The following is a 21,471-nucleotide window of genomic DNA, read 5'->3' as shown; positions in this document are numbered from 1 at the left end:
CATTATCGCCGCTTTAGCGGCATTTTCCTGCCGATAAAAGCGGCGATAATGTATGGCCCTTTCTTGATAATATGGCCCCTAGTACTTGCTTTGGTATCACAGGGCGACGCAGCCGCAGTCAGGCCACCTTTTGATGGGGCAGAGGCTGCCAGAGAAGATAGTTTACTATAGTGCAGCAGGTGCAATGCCACCAGGACCCACAAATGTCAGGGGTCCACTGCACCCAATGATCTTTTTTTCATTTTGCTATCAGATATGGGGCATGGGGGTCATTTCCCTTGCTTCCATTAGGGCCCATTTGCTACGGCAATGCAGGGCAGAGTACAATAGCGCCGGGGTATACTTTGCTTGTGTTCTGCACCAGAATTAAAACTGTTAAGCACAAAGCACATGTTAAGGAGAGCTGTGCTGTGTTTCTCGTGCAAAAACGTAGAAATGGGGCCAAAGACTGGATATGACAATTTATGTCTCAAAATTTGGATTTTCCTAGCCTTGCTGTCAGAAAGGGTAGATTTTATTAAAGACATGGAGGCGAGTATTATGCTGTTTTTAATGCTCTTTATTAAACAGCAGCCAAGTAAAAAATAAAACGACATTAGCCAGAAAACCTGGATAAAGAACTAAAAGCAATGACATCACAATAGAAGCACCAATAACAAGTCGAGCAGCCCAATAATTATCTTGACTGAAAGCAACAATTCCTCTTTTCTTGAAGTGAAAGTCAATATGAGGCATGGAAAGAAACAACAACACTGAACCAGTCAATAGATCCGTAAGGCAGGCCAACATCAGTCGAGGAAACATCCTTTGTACGGGAAGAAAGGATCCATAAAGAGGTCCATCGAGTTCCATTGCAGAAGAGAATCCAGAAGCATTAGGTAACGGTGGAAGCACCGGAGGATGGCGCCCAAACTGCTGAAAAACAGACCAGGGCGGGTTAATTAAAAGTGGTGGAATAATACTCGCCTCTGTGTCTTTAATAAAAATCTAGCCTTCCTGACACCAAGGCTAGGAAAATCTCAATTTTATTACAAGACTGGAGGCTCATATTATGCTTGTTCCAGACATTGAAATAACGGAATCAGATACATATGCAATAGGTTTACAATAAAAGGTTCTGAAAGTATTAACATTCTACCAATCTGCAGATTTTAGAATGCCGTACAAACTAGCACCTGCCCCAAAAGCTTTAGATACCATAGCCCCTCTGGCGAATGGGCACCAAAGGGATGTACGTCGATACCAGCCATGGGCATAATCCATTTTAGAAAATAGGTGTGGGAGCACACTGCTTCACTTCCCAGCAGAGTCACCCCTAAGCATCATGGTTGATGCAGTCCGACAAGCGAGTACACTTGCAAAGTCTTTAGAGTGTTTCACCAGGTGGGTGCAGATTAGTGCTGGCCATCTCTGGACACGTGTTTCTAGATTATTATCTGTCATCAGCAGAGATTAGGCATTATTTGGGGTTGCTGAGCAGGCTGCCGTATTCCAACACATAATTTTGGTTGAGAAGGGAAAAAAGGATAATGAACCATAGATAAATTACAGCTATGAACCTGAAAAAAACACCAAGGGGAGAATAATGGAAGGAGGACACATCTAAGGGTTTAACATCAGAAACACATCTCAAGGAAATTAAGCAGAAAGGCATTGTCAACTGTGAGGATAATTGTTTGAGAGAAAGGTACATATTATCCTGCCATGAGATAAACATATTTAACACCAAATGTATATCTCACAATGTATTGTATTTTGGGAGCAGAGGATTAACTTGACGTACTCCCTTTAAAAGACGACAAATCAAAGGATGTTCACCAATGGGTCTTCCATCCACTCTAAGGTGTTCAGCAGAAATGGCTGCCATGTAAGTATTGATTGTGCGATATCTTTTCCCTGCAATGCAAGAGAGGCTAAAAAGTTAACAACAAGAGTCACATCTGCTAAAACTGGATCTAAATCCCTGTACATACACCAGCTACACCAGGCTGATTTGTAGAGTTTGGAAGTGCCTGGGGCCCAGGATTATTGAATTAGGTGGATAGCCTCCGAACTTCCTGGGGTTCTCCAGGAAGGTCGGAAATCCTCCGAGCAATGAGAAATAGAGAGTCCTCTAGAATCAAATTATGTTGAAGTCCCTGAGGATTGAGCAACAGATCAGGGAAGTGAGGAAGCTAAACTGGTAAGTCCGAGGAGACAGAGTTGGATACCAATGTTGAGCTTGCCAAAAGTGGATGATTAGAACTAGGGAAGAAAACTGCCTGCAGGCCTGAGCCAGGACTCGTGCAATCAATAGGAAGGGAGAGAAAATGTAAAGAAGTCTATGGCCTGGATTGAAGTAACACATCTGTTGCTAGAGCTTGAGGATCTGTTCTCCAACTGAAAAAAATGAGATCGTTGGGTATTGATTCAGGAGGCAAAAAAGGTTGATTGAAATGTTGCCAAAGATGGAGAAAAAAAACATTGAATACTGAAAAGTACAGCTGCCAATCGCTTGAATATTGAAAATGTCTGGAGTACCAATACGCTACAACTTCTGAGTTTGCTAGGTGATAAACTGCTCTTACAGAGATTTGTCACTGAAGACAATATTCCCAAAGATGCTTGATGAGATCCGCCAGAATTCTGGACCTTGTGCCCCCAAGATGGTTTATGTGTTGGACCGCTGTAAGATTGTCCATCTGTAAGAGAATGGTGCATTTTTCTTTGTCTTTTGTAAAGGATTACATGGCAAAGGAACCTGCAAGCATCTCTAAACTGTTGATATGAACGAATGACTCCTCAGGAGACCATGGAACTCCAGTCGAGAATCAACCGCATCTTGTGCCCCGTGTCCAACTTGCATCGGATTCTAAGACAAGATCTGGGGTGGCAGAGAAAATTGTTCTCCCGTTTCCAGACGCCCAAATGAGTCAGATACAAAAGAAGTTCTTCTTTGGACTTTGGATCTAGAGAAACGAGATCGGAATAAGTGAGTCCTCTTCTGAGATGTTGGATCTTTAATCTTTGAAGTGTCCAATAGTGAAGAGGGCCTGGGAAATTGCATGAATCAAAGAGGCTAGAAGGTTCACTAGATGGGTCAACGATCTATGAGAAAGAAAGGGAATGACGGATTTCCTTTTTTACGAGGGCTACCTTGTATTGAGGGAGTTGCGGGATAGGTCAAGAGGTATCTATCAGGAAACCTAGAAATTCCATCTGACGAGAAGGAACCAGAGCAGACGTTTGAACATTGATGAGAAATTCAAGGCAAAGAAGCAGGTATTGGCAAGTTTGTTAATGAGAAATTAAAACATTCTTGGTCTGAGCCATTATCAGAAAGTCATCGAGGTAGTCGTTCAGTTTGATTCCTTGTGCTCTGAGAAAAGTAACAACAGGTTTGAGAATCTTAGTGAACCTTTGAAGCGGAAGAAGTACATTTCCCATAGGAATTGAAGACATTTTCTGTGAGAAAGATGCATTGAAACTAACAGATAAGCATCTTTAAGATCCTGTTTGAATAACCAATCGTCCTAAAGTAAAATATCTCTAAGGTGGAGAATGGTTTCCATTTTGAAATGGTGGTACACTACAACATTGTTGAAAACTTTTAGATTTAACACAAGGCAACTTGTTTTGTTTTTCTTCTGCATCAGAAAGATGGTGCAGAGAAAATCTGAGGGATCGAATTCTGTTTGGTCGATTGCATATTTGGCTAGAAGAGAATGGATTTTGTCCTGAATTTAAAGTGATTAGTCCTGTGAAAAAAAGACGACGAGGAAGCTGCGATTGTACAAGAGGTTGATAGAGTTCTATTTGATCACCTTGAATGATTTGAATTACCCAGGGATCTGTGGTGAGAGAAAAACATGCATTTGGACAAAGAGTTAATATGCCTCCTACAGAATTGAAAAGTCTTACCTGATTGCTCTTCTTTGTTCCCGTATCCCCTGGAACAGAACCCTATGGAACAACAGGGATAGAACTGGGGCTGGTAGCCAGTATAGACGTCAACCTGGGACTGCTGGTCGAAGGCGCCTCTATTGAAGGATTGTGGGATAACGGCCAGCAAAGGGACTAGCAAAAACCAGAGAAGAAAACTTTTTCTTGAAGGAAAGCTGGGAATTATACATCATTGCAAAGGTGGAAACATATTTTCCAAGTTCTTTAATAAAAGAATCTCCAAATAAAAGGTCATTAGCCAAAGACCGTCTTCTTTAGTGGCCAGGCTACTAAATGTAGGATCTATTTTAAGTAGTAGGCTTTTTCTCCTTACCTTGAGATAGGGGTGTTGGCATTGCAGTTAGATAAAGTGCATGGTCTACCTGTGTGCCTTCCATCTTTGCCTCTTCGGCTAAGTCCAAAATTCTGGTCAGAGGACAAACCAAATCCAAGATCCAATCTGGACAATTGGACCAGGCAGTCCACTCCTTTCTTTGGGTCTTTCCCATACTTTGTAAAAACAATGAACATATTGGGATCAATAACGGGAGTAGAAGTAATGTTGTTGGGAAGGAAGGGTCAGGCTCATTCAGACTTCAACTTTTATGTGAAGATTTATCAAGAGTGTGGGGAAGGTAAAAGGAAACACTTGGTTGAGATGGTGAATAAGCGAGAGATCAAACATGGGCTTCCCAAGATGGTCCACTAAATCATTAGCCACTGGGTGAGAAACACCACCATTATTAAGAGAAATGTTCTACCTTTCTTCGGAGGCCCATAATTTGTAGATCCATCAAAATCTTTAGTGTCATCCAAGGCACCATCATCATCATCAATTTCAGTGTATTAAGGTTGGTAACTTGAGGGGGGAGGAAGGGAGCCCCGCAAAAAAACCTCTTGGACAAGAAGACCAGTGTTCAGAAAAACACCTTTATTAGAGGCACCAAAAGTGGCCGCGCATTTCTTGCCCTTCTTAGAGGGACCTTCACAGGGGGAAAAGGGCATTTTAGAAAGGGTGCCTCTACATTTTTGGACCATCCAGCATAGAGACTTCTCCAGCCTGCTGAACAGAATCCTTAATAAAGCATTTTAAATTGTACTTGAACACCTGAGTGTCTTCTTCCTCAGACATAATAATAATCCACATTTGTAAAGCGCACAATCACCCGTAAGGGTCTCTAGGCGCTGGGGGCCGTCGGGAAGATTAAGCAAGCTATTGCCCAGAGTCACATGGTGCTGGGCTAACCTGCCGCCGGAGCCGGGGATCGAACCCTGATCCCCAGATTCCAGCGTCAGTCGCCCTGGCCACGGCGCCACACCTCTCCCTCAGACATATTATTTATTTATTATAACACTTGTAAAGCGCGAACGAAGGCCCTTAGGCATCTCGGCGCTAGATAACTGAAATGTTTTTCCCATAAAGACGCCAATAAACTGCAAGGGGACATCAGATGTTAAAAAGCCAGGTTTTAACGCTTTTTCGGAAAGACCAGAGGGAGGAACTGGTCCTTATCGATTGAGGGAGTGTGTTCCACAGTCTTGGTGCAGCCACCAGAAATCGTCTGTCACCCCAGTTGACTGTTTTAGTGCGGGGGACCACCAGATCGAGGGAGCTAGAGGATCGCAGTGTTCTAGACGGGCAGTAGGGGATTAAGTTCTGGGTGAAGAACGCTGGTCCGGCATTATGTAAGGCCTTGTATATCAAGCACAATGCCTTAAACTTTATCCTCTTTTTCACCGGGAGCCAATGAAGTTGTCTTATGGTTGGTGAGACCGGTTGAAATTTCGGAATACGCCCTAGTAGCCTTGCCGCTGCATTCTGAATAGCCTGCATTTTGGCAAGCACTCTCTCCTGAGCACCCAAAAACAAGGCGTTACAGTAATCTAGGGTGGAGAGGACCAGAGCGCTCACCAGGGTTTTAGCAAGATGTTCAGGCAGAAAGGGCATAATTTTCTTGATGAGCCGAAGTTTGTAGAAGGCAGAAGAGGAGATCTGGTTGGCATGAGGTAGGAAATTCAAACGGTTGTCAAACATGACACCCAGATTCCTGACCTTGTCAACTGGGTCTGGAGGCTGGCCCATGGACGAGGGCCACCATGAAGAGGACCACTCTGGGGAGAGATTGCCGAAAACTACCACTTCAGATTTCTCGGAATTTAATTTCAAGCAGTTGTGGGCCATCCAACTGCTAATTGCCTGCATGCCCTGAGTAAGCATGTTGGCTCTTTGTGGCCCGTCGTTCTTGACCGCTAGGACCAATTGGGTATCATCAGCGTAGGACGTCAGGCTCATCCCGTGTGCCCTGATGACTTTGGCAAGGTCCGACACATAAATATTAAAGAGTGTCGGACTAAGGGATGAGCCCTGAGGAACTCCACAAGGTAATGACAAGGGAGAGGATTCAAAAGGTCCCACGGTGACAATCTGGGTCCTATTAGCCAAGAAAGAGGCAATAAGATTTTTGGCATTGCCTCGGATGCCCATTTTCTCGACACGGTCGACCAGGATAACATGGTCGACCGTGTCGAAGGCTGCCGATAGGTCCAGTAGAATCAGGATGGCCGAACCTCCTGCATCCCGGATGGATCTAATATCATCCGCCGCCTTGACCAGAGCGGTCTCAGTACCATGACATCGGCGAAAGCCAAACTGCGAATCATCCAGCTTTTTATTCTCCTCGATAAAGAAGGAGAGTTGGGTATTCATGTTTTTTTCCGCTATTTTCGCCAAGAGTGGCAAGCTGGCAATAGGCCGATAACTTTTAGGTTCTTCTTTATCTAGATTGGGTTTCTTAAGGAGCGGTTTTATAATTGTTCTCTTGAGGATATCCGGAAAGATACCCGTAGAGAACATAGAATTACAAATCTCTGTTATGGATGTAAAAACTACATCCATGATGGGCCGCATAACCTTCAACGGGCACGGGTCCAAAGCCGATCCTGATTTAATGGAAGATATAGTATCTAGTACCTGTGGGCCTGTAACGTCACTGAACTGGTGAAAAACAGGTCCATCTAGCTGAACACAGGCGTCGTGAGAGCTAATGGTAGTATTAGCGAAGATTCGATAAATGTCGTCAACCTTGCTAAAGAAAAACTTAGACAAAGCATCACAGATCATTTGAGACGGGGGGGGAGTAAGATCAACAGAGGAGCCGGCAAGCTGTTTGGTGGTTTCGTATAGACATTTGTTGGAATTTTGTGCAGATTCAATTTTGTGACAGTAGTACATTTTCTTGGCTTCTATAATGAGATATTTGTATGAGGCCACTGACTCTTTGTACAGAACTTTTGACTCCTGAGAGTAGTCTTTCCTCCAGTGTCTCTCTCTGTTACGGCACTGTTGTTTTGTTTGCGTAAATCATCCGTGTACCATGGGGCCGAAGGGGTGGATCTGTTCCGTGAGCGTTGCTTAACGGGAACCAGATCCTTGGCTGCTAAACTTACCCAGTTGTTAAATTGGGAAGTTGCAGTGTTAGGGTCGGTAGATAGCAAGGGAGTGGTAGCTGTAAGGAGATTTTTAAACCTACATTCATCCATATTCTCCCAAGCCAGATATGATTGACGAGGGGTGGCATTCGATTGATTGGGTGGAGGGTCACGTATTTGTATCGCTGTCAGAATGAGATGATGGTCAGACCAAGTTAACGGGAGTATTTGTGTAGCTTGAAAACCTGTAGCATTGGTAAAGATGCCGTCTAACATGTGACCTCCATCATGCGTGGGGGCATGGACCAGGGGGGCAAGGCCAAATGTAGATAGATCAGCTAATAATGTTGCTGAGTCAGGGTTATCAAGGTCGTCAAAATGGAAATTAAAATCACCCAAAATGGTGAAGGGATTGTCTAGTGCAGATACTTCCAGCGTCGACCTAAATGCATCGATAAAATCAATTCTTGGCCCTGGGGGGCGGTAGAGGAGAATCCCTCTAAAAGTGTAGGAAGGAGACATTTTAATAGCAAACTCAATAGCTTCACAAAAAATCTGTGGGATAATAGTAAACCTTACAGTGTAAGTGTCACGGGCAATAATGGCGATACCACCTCCCTTTTTCTTGATTTGCCTATCTAGCCTGTGGGTAGTATATCCCAACGGAACAGCTATGACTAAGTCTGGATCGGAAGCTTGGCCCATCCAAGTTTCGGTCATAAATAAAAGGTCAATCTTATAATCTTGGATTAAATCATGAATATCCTGGCTGTGTTTGCCCAGCGAGCGGACGTTCGTAAGGGCTATAACATGGGGTTTCAGGATGTGGGGCTTGCTATCCGAAGGTTTAGAGGGGATCATATTATGACAGCTAGGACAGTATATGACTGTGCTGGTGGACAAGGTAGTAGGGTGAAAAATCGAGCAGGTTCGATTGCACAACGGGCGAAGACGCTGGAGCTGAGCGGAGGAGTACATAATGCGGTGAGGCGAGTCAAGTGAACCAGGGGGGGTGGCCCTAGGCCCGGGCCAGGCGCGGACGGGCGCAGACGGGCTTGCCTTAGGCGCGCCTTCGGCGCGCCATCGGCGCCCCCGCTGCGCCCGCCCGCTGCGCGGTCGGGTAGGTCCCTTGTTTATATACATATAGATGGTGACGGAGGAGGGTGGGAGGGGCGCCGAGGTCTCGGTTCAGCCTTCCCTTCCCAAGATGGCCCCTGAAATTGTGCCTGGGGTTTCCCAGCGCCTGGCTAAATCGGCGTGGTACCAGTAAATAAGCCTCGGCGGCGAAGTAGTCTCGTCTCGAGGTAAGCACAGAATATAAAAACACACTGTTTAAAATATGGTACAGTTTTTAAAAAAAATATTTCAGGCGCGATTATTATTCAATCAGCTGGTAGAATGGGGCAAAGAACATGGAACACAAAGTGCCTCCGGCTTTCCGCCTCAGAGGAGTAACAATGACAGAATCACTGGGAACAGGGAGGACTCGTCCTTAAGTAACCACGGAGGGCGGGAGGGGCGCCGAGGTCTCGGTTCAGCCTTCCCTTCCCAAGATGGCCCCTGAAATTGTGCCTGGGGTTTCCCAGCGCCTGGCTAAATCGGCGTGGTACCAGTAAATAAGCCTCGGCGGCGAAGTAGTCTCGTCTCGAGGTAAGCACAGAATATAAAAACACACTGTTTAAAATATGGTACAGTTTTTAAAAAAAATATTTCAGGCGCGATTATTATTCAATCAGCTGGTAGAATGGGGCAAAGAACATGGAACACAAAGTGCCTCCGGCTTTCCGCCTCAGAGGAGTAACAATGACAGAATCACTGGGAACAGGGAGGACTCGTCCTTAAGTAACCACGGAGGGCGGGAGGGGCGCCGAGGTCTCGGTTCAGCCTTCCCTTCCCAAGATGGCCCCTGAAATTGTGCCTGGGGTTTCCCAGCGCCTGGCTAAATCGGCGTGGTACCAGTAAATAAGCCTCGGCGGCGAAGTAGTCTCGTCTCGAGGTAAGCACAGAATATAAAAACACACTGTTTAAAATATGGTACAGTTTTTAAAAAAAATATTTCAGGCGAGATTATTATTCAATCAGCTGGTAGAATGGGGCAAAGAACATGGAACACAAAGTGCCTCCGGCTTTCCGCCTCAGAGGAGTAACAATGACAGAATCACTGGGAACAGGGAGGACTCGTCCTTAAGTAACCACGGAGGGCGGGAGGGGCGCCGAGGTCTCGGTTCAGCCTTCCCTTCCCAAGATGGCCCCTGAAATTGTGCCTGGGGTTTCCCAGCGCCTGGCTAAATCGGCGTGGTACCAGTAAATAAGCCTCGGCGGCGAAGTAGTCTCGTCTCGAGGTAAGCACAGAATATAAAAACACACTGTTTAAAATATGGTACAGTTTTAAAAAAAAATATTTCAGGCGCGATTATTATTCAATCAGCTGGTAGAATGGGGCAAAGAACATGGAACACAAAGTGCCTCCGGCTTTCCGCCTCAGAGGAGTAACAATGACAGAATCACTGGGAACAGGGAGGACTCGTCCTTAAGTAACCACGGAGGGCGGGAGGGGCGCCCGAGGTCTCGGTTCAGCCTTCCCTTCCCAAGTGGGAACAAAAGTTAGATATTACCCAAAATTGAGAAAATACAGAAAGAATGCCCAGTAAAACTATTGTACGTTAATAAACTGGATAATTCTTGCAAAAGAGAAGGAAAGGGTTAACTAAGAGGAAAAGAGCCTAGGGGGGGCGGTTCAAGGAGAAGGGGCGTGTTAATGGGAGTTGCCCAGGCAAAGAGTGGTGTCCTAGGGAGGAGTAAAGCTGAAGACGACGTTACAGCTTAGCGGTGAAGAAAGAATCTCTTGACGAGCCTAAGAGCGCTATGGGAGGCTGGCAAAGGTGACACGCATATGAGGAAGGCAGCTGAAGCACTGAGGGCAGAAGCGATAAACGACAAACGCGCATTGTCAGAAAGTGGACGTGTGAGACAAGCGGTGAGAAAGCAGCACGCAGTATTTTAAATATTGAAGTAAAACAACCACACTTAAAGAAATATGTCATGTGGCACTACAAATATGAAGTGAGAAAACATGAAAACAATACTTATCTTGACTGCGGGCAGCAAGAAAAGAGGAATTGTTGCTCTCAGTCAAGATAATTATTGGGTTACTCGACGTGTCATCAGTGTTGTCATATTTTTAAAGCTTTCTATAGCCGAAAGCCAACTAAAAAGTAGCCCAAACTAGTCCAATATTGCTACTTTAGGGAAGGAGGGGCAGGGACAACATCAAGCAGACGGTGAATGCATTGGAATTGATGTTGCAGAAGTATGCCGAGGAAATATTTGTCTAATAAAGGGCTTTAACATACTACTTTGCTGGAGCGTTGTATATATATTTATAATCTGGCAACTAGCACAAACCAAAACTTTACCACACAACCGGAAAAATATAGCCCATTGTGCGTGATCTAGCCCAATCTGGCAACACTGCGTGTCATTGGTGCTTCTGTTGTGATGTCATTGCTTGTAGTTCTTTACCCAGGTTTTCTGGGTAATGTAGTTTTGTTTTGTACTTGGCTGTTGTTTAATAAAGAGTTTGAAAAGACAGCATACTATGAGCCTCCGGTCTTGTAATAAAATCCTAGCTAACATCATCAAAGGAACATTCTAGAACACCTGTTGCTGGTATTTGCTAGAGATGCTGGACTGGGTAAAGAGAGCTGTTTTTTCGACAGTGAATGGTACCTTTATTGACTATGTTCCCTGTAACACTATGTGACAGGAATGATTATTATTTTAACTCCAGTTCTAGAATATATGGGTATGGTATTGCTTTGCTCCAGAAACCGTGATGATTTCGTGAAACGGTAAAATATGGAAGAATAAACCCAGGCAAAGGCGGGTTACATAGATAAATCACATTCTTTCCAAGTAGATGGGGAAATGGTCCCAGGAGGAAACGGCTTGTCGCAGTTGAAGATAATTTATTAACCCCACCTCCTCCGCACCCACTGCCCAATGGGGAGTTTTTTTAACTTCCTCCAAATCCAGCGGTTAAAAGTGAGAATGAGATGCATTAAAATGTGATAGCAATTGAGTACAAAATTGGGCTGTTGCCTTCATTGTATGGCAATGTGCTTGACTTCCTAGCCACAGATTTAAACCAGAGTGGGTTAACTCAACATTTCATCCATCGGACATCAATAAAATGAGCATCATTGTGTTAGGTATCCATAAACATCTGGGGCCCGATGTAGGTGGCCCATTACCGGTCGGTAAACCCGAAATTCGGTAAATTTCAGGTTTACCGACCCGTATCGAGCCAATTGTGATGTAGGGGAGGATTAGGTAAATAACGAATCGGTATTTACCGAATCATCATTTACTGATTCAGTATTTAAAGAATCGGTAAATGACATGTAGGAAGCACTTTTAAGAGTTTTGTAGTTCTTTAAGGATTCGTTATTTACCACCAACTATTAGTTGGTGGTAAATACCGAATACCTTTGAAAATGCAAATCTGTGCATTTTCAACAGTGCCATGTGGCAGACATACATGCCCTTAGGGCATGTATGTGTGCCACATGTGCACAAAAGCACTATTCAGGGGTGCAACAGGGTGTCAATGTGACACCCTGCCACCCTTGAAGGTTTCCCTATTTTACAGAATCGGTATTTACCGATTCGGTATTCGGTAATTTTTACCGATTTTTTAGCTACATAGCATTTACCGAATCGGTAAAATTCAGTATTTTAGAAACGGTAAATGTACTTTACCTACATCTGGCCCCTGGTATTCAGTGCCAAGATGCCACAAGGGATGTAAGTGCACTCTACAAATACATGTTATTTTGCATGCAATCTTGTTTGTGCTTATTGTAGTTTTTTAATACTGGTTTACTGCAGCAGCGGCTGCTGCCAATCCGACCTGGGGGGCAGCACGGAGAACAAAAAATACACTTACCTTTCACGGCTGGCCGCACTGCGCTGCTCCTATGCTGACACTCCAATACCCAGGAGCAAAGGCTCCCAGACTCCTCACGCAATCCCAGCGCTGCTCTCCTGCTATTACTTACAGCATGAGAGATGAGCTGTGATTGGGCGGAGCTGGCGGTCTCATGCTCCAGCAGGGAGTGTGAACCTGTGCCCTGAGCACTGGGGATATCTCCAAGTGCATACCACCACTCTCCCCCTACTGCTGACACAACATGGCCCCGCCCCAGACTCGCGGATTAGAAGTCAAAAACAAAATGACAATAAATTGTTTTAAAGCCATTTTATTTTTCTTCTGCCTGCTGCATTTCAGTAGTGGGGCGACGCTCCTCCGCCATAGCTGAGGAGCCGCCACTGGTTTTCTGTAGTTTGTGGTGTGAATCCTTCGATTACTTGAGAGCAGTGGCGGCTCCTCCCATGAGGCAGAGGAGCATCGCCCCACTGCTCAAAATGAAAAATAAATTGACAATAACATCGTTATTATCATTTTCTTTTCCCAACTGCAGTCAGTGTTGGGGTGGGGCGGGAGGGGCTGGCCAGAGCAGCGGAGGAGGGGTTTGCACTCCCTAAGTGCGCATGAACTGTTTGGCCGGCCATCTTGGGACAACTAAAAACTTCTTCCGCACTTTGCATGTTCGCCACCAGGCTGCATTACACAGCCTGGTGAAGAACATGCACAGGCCCCCTGTTCCCGTCTGAGCACGGATCCACGGCACTCAGACCAATCAAAACACTACATTGTAGCTTTGTGATTGGCTCAGGGAAGCCTGTGTGCCCAGGTGCTTTCTGCTGCCAGCCGCGACAGGAAGATGAAGAGGAGAGAGGAAAGGCGGTGGCCGTCCGTTAAAGGTAAGCCCTTTTTAAAAAAAATGAGATTCCTCTCCCCCTCCCCCTCCCTCACCACCCCCGCAGCAGCCACTACTGATTGAGAGATGAGGATTGCTAAAAGCTGGACATTTACCATCATAAAACCGAATTCATCCAAAAATAGAATCAAACACCCAAAACATGTGGCTTTGATTATTGGTGGACATAACATTTGTTGATATCTTTAAAAAAAAATTGATGTACACAATGCATTATAGATATTCAAAAAATGCACACTACTCAAATGTTCCTCGTTTTTTAGTAGGAATAAATCAACATCTACACCAACTAAATGGAGTTATGAGATAACAGCAAAATATAGCTTTTATCAAAACCCAAAGTAGGGTGTCAAGGCAATGGAATCTATGTTACTTCATGGAATACCAACACATCAACCCAATTCTAAAACCTAACCATAACACAATCACTGACCCCAAACATGACTCTAAAGTTTACATTCATCCATGCTATAAGGATTATCCCACCCCTAAAACTACCCTTAACCCTAACCACATCCTGTATCATAACACAAACCCTAACTTTAAGTCTAATTCAATAACCTTTCTAGAACCTTAAACCATACCTAGTTCTAAACTTAAAGCTAGCCCTAGCCTAACTCTAAGCATAGCTGAAAAACCTTTATCCAAGCTTCACCTTAAGCAATACCTTAACTGTATCACTAAGTCTAGTCCTAAACCTTTAGTAAAGCCTTTCCTTGCCCTAACCCTAACCCCACATTGAAACTAAATATAGCACTATCCATTAACCAAAGTCTAACACTCACTCTTGAATTTGGTGCCTCAGTATTTTCAGTTGCAGCATTGAATGAATGAATGAAAGTAGATTTATAGAGCACACTTGTGCACCTGAAGGCTTCATGGCACTGTGAGGCAAGTATGCCATGCCAATAGCCTAATAAAAAAGATGAGTCTTGAATGCTTTGTGAAATGCAAGATGGGATTTAATCAGTGCCTAATTTGAGCCGGAGCTTTCCGGTGCTGAGCACCGGCACTTAATTGGTTTCCGGTGCTCGGCACCGGCATCTAATTGTCAACACCACACTTAGGGCAGTCTGCCACAGGTGGCGCTGCTCGTGTAATTTAGAGATGAGCAGTATAACAGTTGTCTACAATAGACATAAAAAATTACTAATACCTGCTTCCCCAGCCGTTCCTTTAGCTTTGGGGCCCTGAAATAATCTGAGTTGTCGCATTTACATGCCAAAGAGATGGCTAGTAGTTGTTTTTGAAGCGATGACAGGCGATGGGTGGTGTAATCTGCAGTGGCCTCCTGGTCAGAGCCCTGGCACTTCATATTTTACAAATTAAGCACTGGATTTAATTTGGCATAGAGATGGCAGTAAGTTGTTCAAAAGAGAAGAAGTAACCACAAAAAGTGATCACGGAAGATTTTCTTTTTTACCAATATCATTGGCACTGAAGAAGAGCATAGAACACAAGTGGTGAAATATCTAGGAATGTAAGTCTGTAACGAGGGCAGACCTAAACTGTAGAAAAGTGTGTGTGCCAGACAGAGGGATTTGAATTTCATTTGGCTATTCACAATCTATAAATGGAGGCTGGGTAGGCCTGTGATAACCTGTTGAACGTCCTAAAGTTGAAAATCAGCATAACTGCCATATTTTGGACCTTTTGTACTCAATGCATAAAGGAGTTAGTACCGGGTACACACACTCTTATTTTATGTAGAGATTGTGATGCTGAGACGATTCTGTTTAGCTGCTTACAATACATAGGGGGCATATTTACAAGCACCTATCGCCACGGGAACATCACTTTTAGTGACATTGTGTTAGTAATAGGGGCTTCGCAATATTTACAAGGCGGCGTTAAGCCACTTAAGGTGGCTTAACTCGGCCTTGTAAATAAGGCACCCTTTCACACTATACTCAGCGTGAAATGGGCTGGCAATGGGTGTTGTGGTTGACTGTGTGCATGGGTGTGTTGGTGAGTGAATGGATATCTCAGTGCTACATATCCAAGTAAGTACATATGTAAAACACAGTGCATGTGAGAGTTGGCATATATAAATGACTATACATGAGAGCCAGTGAATGTGCGAGTGGCTGTATGGATCATTGTGTACTTGTATCAGTGATTGTATAAGAGAGTAAGTATGTGTTAGTATATGTTTGAATAAGTAAGGTGTTGTGTGCATAACTGTATAGTTGAGGAAATGGAAGTGTGATTGATTCTTTGCATGACTGACTAGGTGTGTGAGTAACTCCATGGATGAGTGGCAGTGTGTGAGTGTCTGTATAGGTGTATGAGTGCATATGAGAGTGTTGTATTGATGAGTGACTGTATGTATGAGTGATTCTATGGGTGAATGAGTGAATGTGTGTGTAGACCTAGGAATCAGTGAGTGCGTATGTAGGAACGGGTATTGGTAGAATATGGATAGGGAGCCCCTCCCAATTGTACTTTAAGGTCAGAGAGTGAAGGGGAAAGACAACTAGAGACAAAAAAAGTACTCCCTCTTGACCTAAATGTTTTACCACTGGGAACCACCTCTAATATAAAGGGCATACAAAAATCACATAATCATCTTTTTTCTGTTTATTTTCTTAATTTTTTTATTTATAAAATCTTTTTCTCATTCATTGAATCATTTATTTCTTATTTTCGAAAACAGATAGTCATTTACTGTATTTCATGTCATTTTCTTGTTTGATACATATACAAAGATTCATTTACAGTTCAATTATACAAACAGAGTTTTTTATAAATATCTTAAAAAGCAAGACAGATATAATGCACCAGGTCGAGAAACACAAACACATCTACTCACTCACACACCCTACTCATGCATAACTCCACTACAACCAAAAAGACATCCTGTTGTTTGTACACCAGTAACCAAAGGGTTAGATCTAGCTAAAGGAATGGTCGACGCGTTTCGGTGGAAAGACAGCGATATGGACCACCTTCATCAGGACCAGCCAGGGGCAGTTTCAACAGTGTGTCTTGCAACCTGGGATTAATGTCTCTTCATACAATGTGCTGCGACGGAAAATCGCTAGACAATCCTTCTTCACACCTTGACTGTCTATCTGAGGTTAACGGATCATTACAGTGTGGTATCCTACGGTAAAATTTTATTCAATATCATGATTTCATACATGGAACGAGACTTCATTTGTGTGTTGGTTTAGGAAGATTTCGACTGTCAGCACTTGCTCATTCATCCAGAATGGCCTTCCTAGTCACTTCACAATGTATCCCAAATCCTTCTTACTGTATTCAAAGTTTTATAATCATCCACGTATATCCTATAGTTGTTCAATCCTCTTCTGTACACGCGATAACACTGGTAAATTTTTTATTTTATATTAATCGTGTACGAAAAATTGCTACGCGTCCCAGAGCTTCGTCAAACTGCCGGCTTGCTCCAACTACCGCAGCGCAAGGTTAGTTGGAGCGAGCCGGCATATATATATATTTGCAACGAAATTGAGTGTGTGAGTGAGTAGATGTGTTTGTGTTTCTCGACCTGGTGCATTATATCTGTCTTGCTTTTTAAGATATTTATAAAAAACTCTGTTTGTATAATTGAACTGTAAATGAATATTTGTATATGTATCAAACAAGAAAATGACATTAAATACAGTAAATGACTATCTGTTTTCAAAAATAAGAAATAAATGATTCAATGAATGAGAAAAAGATTTTATAAATAAAAAAATTAAGAAAATAAACATAAAAAAGATGATTATGTGATTTTTGTATGCCCTTTATATTAGAGGTGGTTCCCAGTGGTAAAACATTTAGGTCAAGAGGGAGTACTTTTTTTGTCTCTAGGAACTGGTATTGGTGTGTCAATGGTTTCAAGAATGGTAGTCTGTATTTAACACTGGGTGTATCAAAGGTTATATTAGAGTGTGAGGAGGTGCATCGTATTATCACATGAATAATGTCATCAGTGATGTCATCAGTGATGTCATTTGAGATGTCATCAGTGATGTCATCAGTGATGTCACTGACCATGTCATGAATGATGTAATATGTGACATCATCAGCAGTGGATTGCGGGTGCGCGAAATATAGCTAGTACAACTAACTATATAGGAGCAATTTCAATGGTTTTTTAAATGCTAATTCCTAACTATATAAGGCCTGAAACCTATGGTTTTTAAGTGAGTTTGCAAGGTTTTTAAAATGCTAATTCCTAACTATATCAGGCGTGAAACCTATATTTTTTTTCAATAAATGTAAAAGGTTTTGTAGATGCTAATTCTATTAGCGGATAACGTTTATATATGTTATTATCCTTCTGGGACCACCTGAGCAGCCATATTGTTTCTCAGGAGAAGTGAGGCACAAGAGAGCACAAACTAAGAGTGGAAAACGCGAAAAGGGGGCAGGGTAGAGACCCCCTGAACCCCTAGCCCTTCTCAGGGGGTCCCAGAAGGACCACCAAGTGCAAATATATATTTTTTTAAATCGCGGGGTACGCGCACGGTACGCGTAAGTGTCTAAAGGTCCCTATGGAAATGAACATGGGGAATACACGTTTTGGGACCCCCTTTCGGCCTCCGCTTGACAAATCCCCCCGAAACTTTCAGGGAAGGAGCGGAGCAGAGCTGGCCAAACTTCTGGAAAATTACACGCAGATTCCTCAATCGGCGCCAAAGTTATTCCCAATAGAATGTTGAGCGCATATAGATATATAATTTGCTCAAATTCAATTTCCTCAACAACTACTGGAGGGATTTTCACCAAATATAGAAAAGGGACTACTGCATACCTGTCCCTACCATTTTGCCAAGTTTGGTGTAATTCCGTTCAGCCGTTCGGGCTGTAGCCGTGTCTAAAGGTCCCAAAGAAAATGCCATTTTAAAAATTTCAAATTCAATTTTCTCAAAAACTACTGGAGGGATTTACACCAAACATACAAAAGGCACTGCTGCATACCAGTCCCTACCATTTTGCCAAATCTGGTGTAATTCCGTTTAGCCGTTCGAGCTGTAGCCGTGTCAGAATGTCCCTATGGAAATTAACATGGGGAAGACACATTTTGGGACCCCCCTTTTTTCTCGGCCCCCGCTTGACGAATCCCCCGAAACTTTCAGGGAAGGAGCGGAGTGAGGCAAATTTAAGGAAAATTACAAACAGATCCCTCAATCGGCGCAAAAGTTATTCCCAATAGAATGTTCGGAATTTCCTATGGTAACTAGGTCCTAACTATATATACCTACTGGCGACCGCCAGTAGGTAATATATATATATATATACACTCACAATTAATTGAATTACTATATATATGCAGTTTTAATTGCAGAATAATTGTTCTTAATTATTTATCTTGGTTTATTTATTTATTTATAAAGATGTACAATTGGTTCAATTATTGCCTTTAGCCTTGCTCAGTTACAACATTTAGTAGGCATGTAAAGGGTATGACTTGAATAATGAGAAGGTTTTGAGTCTAGCATGAGGGATATAGTAACATTGGGCATTATGTATGAAGAGAATTCTTGCACTTGCACTTTACTTATTATTAGAAATGGTTTGCTTGGTACAAGTAATGTAATGAAACTTACCAAGTCAATTTTCCATATTTCTATTTAATACCATGTATTTTACAGGTAGTAGATAATTGCACTTGCACATTTTGAAAACGATTGCAAAAGTATTGTACTTTAACTCCTTCGCTGCGGCGGCTATTCCGCCGCAGCGCTAAGGGGGCAGGGCGGAAATGCGGCGGCCGCATGCTGGTGACGGAACCGCTCCGTCACCACCCTCGGTTGAGCTATGCTGATGACGGAGCGGTTCCGTCATGGCCCGCCCCGCTCAATAGAACGCTCAGCGCAGGCGCGGAATCCGCGCCGCGCAGGCGTGCCGAGCGGGCCATGAAGGAACCGCTCCGTCATCAGCACAGCGCAACCGCAGCTGATGACGGATCGGTTCCGTCATCAGCATCGAAGGAGTTAAGATTTTAGAATCTGTTTTCTATGTCCATGTTAAAAGGAGGTGAAAAAAACTTGCACTGTCCCTTTAAATTGGTGATCTGTACCTGGTAGCGTGTCATGTGATCAAGGTCCCATGAGGATCGAAATGCGTAATGGCGGCGGTGCTGGGCAGAGAATAAAGAAAAAATAAGCACTGAAAAATTGGGTCCGCTTTGTCTTTTTCCGGAGCTTGTGGAAGTGCAGAGACGAGTATCTGGAATATATATATATCGTGAGCAAGATGCTTGTAGCATCGAAACGCGTAGATCATCTGCTTTTCATGCCAATAAGATCGAAATAAATCTGATTGTTGAAATCCAGAAGGTGTGCGCCCAAATTCTTGAGTGGAAACGAAAGAAGTGTGGAATATATATATATATATATATATATATATATATATATATATATATATATAGAGAGAGAGAGAGAGAGAGAGAGACAGACAGAGAGAGAGAGATAGATAGAGAGAGAGAGAGAGAGAGAGAGAGAGAGAGAGAGAGAGAGAGAGCACAATGCAAAATGTTTTCTGCATGTCTGTTTTTTTTTAGAATTTTATGGCAATTGTTTATGACATAGCCTTTCCATTTGCTCTAAGAAGGTAACCCAGAAAAACGAAACAAACACCTAATGACAATTCAATTAAGAAACAGAGTATGTAGGGCAAGGTTGAAGGCTAGTGGTCTGTTATAGGGGTGGATAGTATTGGTAAATAAACTGATTTTTAGAGGCAGTGCTAAATGCTTGCAAAATCCCCCGGTGTCACGCCATCTGTAAGGTGGAGGACACTGCACTGGTGCAGTCTGCATCAGATGCACTCCATGCAGAAACATGTATGTTAATCAGGCCCTCAGCACAGGTCTTTCAGGGACCAGAAGGTAGGGACGGTGGATTCAAGCCTGCCATTCATAAAACATACATGTATGCACAGACATGACTCACTCATGAACCAAATTTGTATCAAAACAGACTAGAAATAATTAAACACAGCCAGCTCCAGTAATGAGGGACCTGCTGTAGCCATCAACGGGCGCGTGCTGCGGCGGCACAGCGCGGGCCCCGCGTCATCGCCTTGGATGTAGTGAGTCACACTTACAACATACAGTATTTACATATTTCCAAGAATGCTTCTATCTATTCCTAGGGAATCTGGAATAATAAAATGTCCTACATTTATTGCAATGACGTCACTTCCGACAGATCAGCAGCACCCTGCAGGAAATGCGTGCAACACGAATGAAACAGACTCTTATCACCCATGTGGATGTAAGGTAATTCAAAAATTGACTAAAAGAGAGTTAACAAATTTATTAACAACCTGCCTCTTGCATCCAAATACCATAATATTCGCCTACATTTGTTTTTAGGACATGTACACCTACAATACGTAAACATTAATGCAAGTCATGCTTTATTGAAACACCGGCTGATGGAGATAGGAGTTCAAGGTGCAGCTTTTGAGCTACTATGCTCATGATGACGGGAAACAACCTTTACAAGGAAACTTTTACAACGCAAGATCCATTACAACGCATGTCATTACAACGCAGTCATTACAACGCATACCATTACAACGCATACCATTACAATGCATACCATTACAACGCATAGTACCCTTACACTATCCAACACTTACCCTACTGTTGCACCCCCTGGAGTTACAATAGTAATTGTTACCCCTACACTATCCAATACTTACCCTACTGTTGCACGCCCTGGAGTTAGAATAGTAATTTTTACCCCTATACTATCCAATACTTACCAAACATGCGTTGTAATGGTATGCGTTGTAATGGTATGCGTTGTAAAGGTAGTATATAGGCTGTTTTTGGCAGAATCTCAGGACGATATGGGCAAAACTGAGGCATCCTGGGCTTTAAAACTGGAAGATCCGGATATTGACCTGGACAGAGCCCTCGTAATGGACAAACAATTCCTACGTTCCTCCAATTTGAGAGCTCAGCACTTCAAAACTTTATTTAATCTATATTATACCCCCTCCAAGCTTTATAACTGGGGTAAGAGAGAGAACAGTAACTGCCCCAGATGCTGCAAAGGTCCAGCCGATATCACCCATATGTTTTATCAGTGTGAGAAACTCGAAGCAATTAAAACAGAGATTGAATCATTCTGGGCGGGGCTGCTGGATGCTCATATAACCCTGTCTCCGACACTATGCCAAACAGGATGCCAAAGCAAACTGAAATTAGATATTGAGACAGAAGCTTTAATTTTTATTTCCACAGCTGTACTTAGAATTTTAATTTCAGCAGCTTGGAAAGACACTGAGGCCCCAACCTTCCAAATGT

Source organism: Lissotriton helveticus, chromosome 11 (assembly GCF_964261635.1).
Source record: "Lissotriton helveticus chromosome 11, aLisHel1.1, whole genome shotgun sequence".
NCBI lineage: Eukaryota > Metazoa > Chordata > Amphibia > Caudata > Salamandridae > Lissotriton > Lissotriton helveticus.
The sequence above is the reverse complement of the archived record's forward strand: the minus strand, read 5'-3'. Positions refer to the sequence as shown.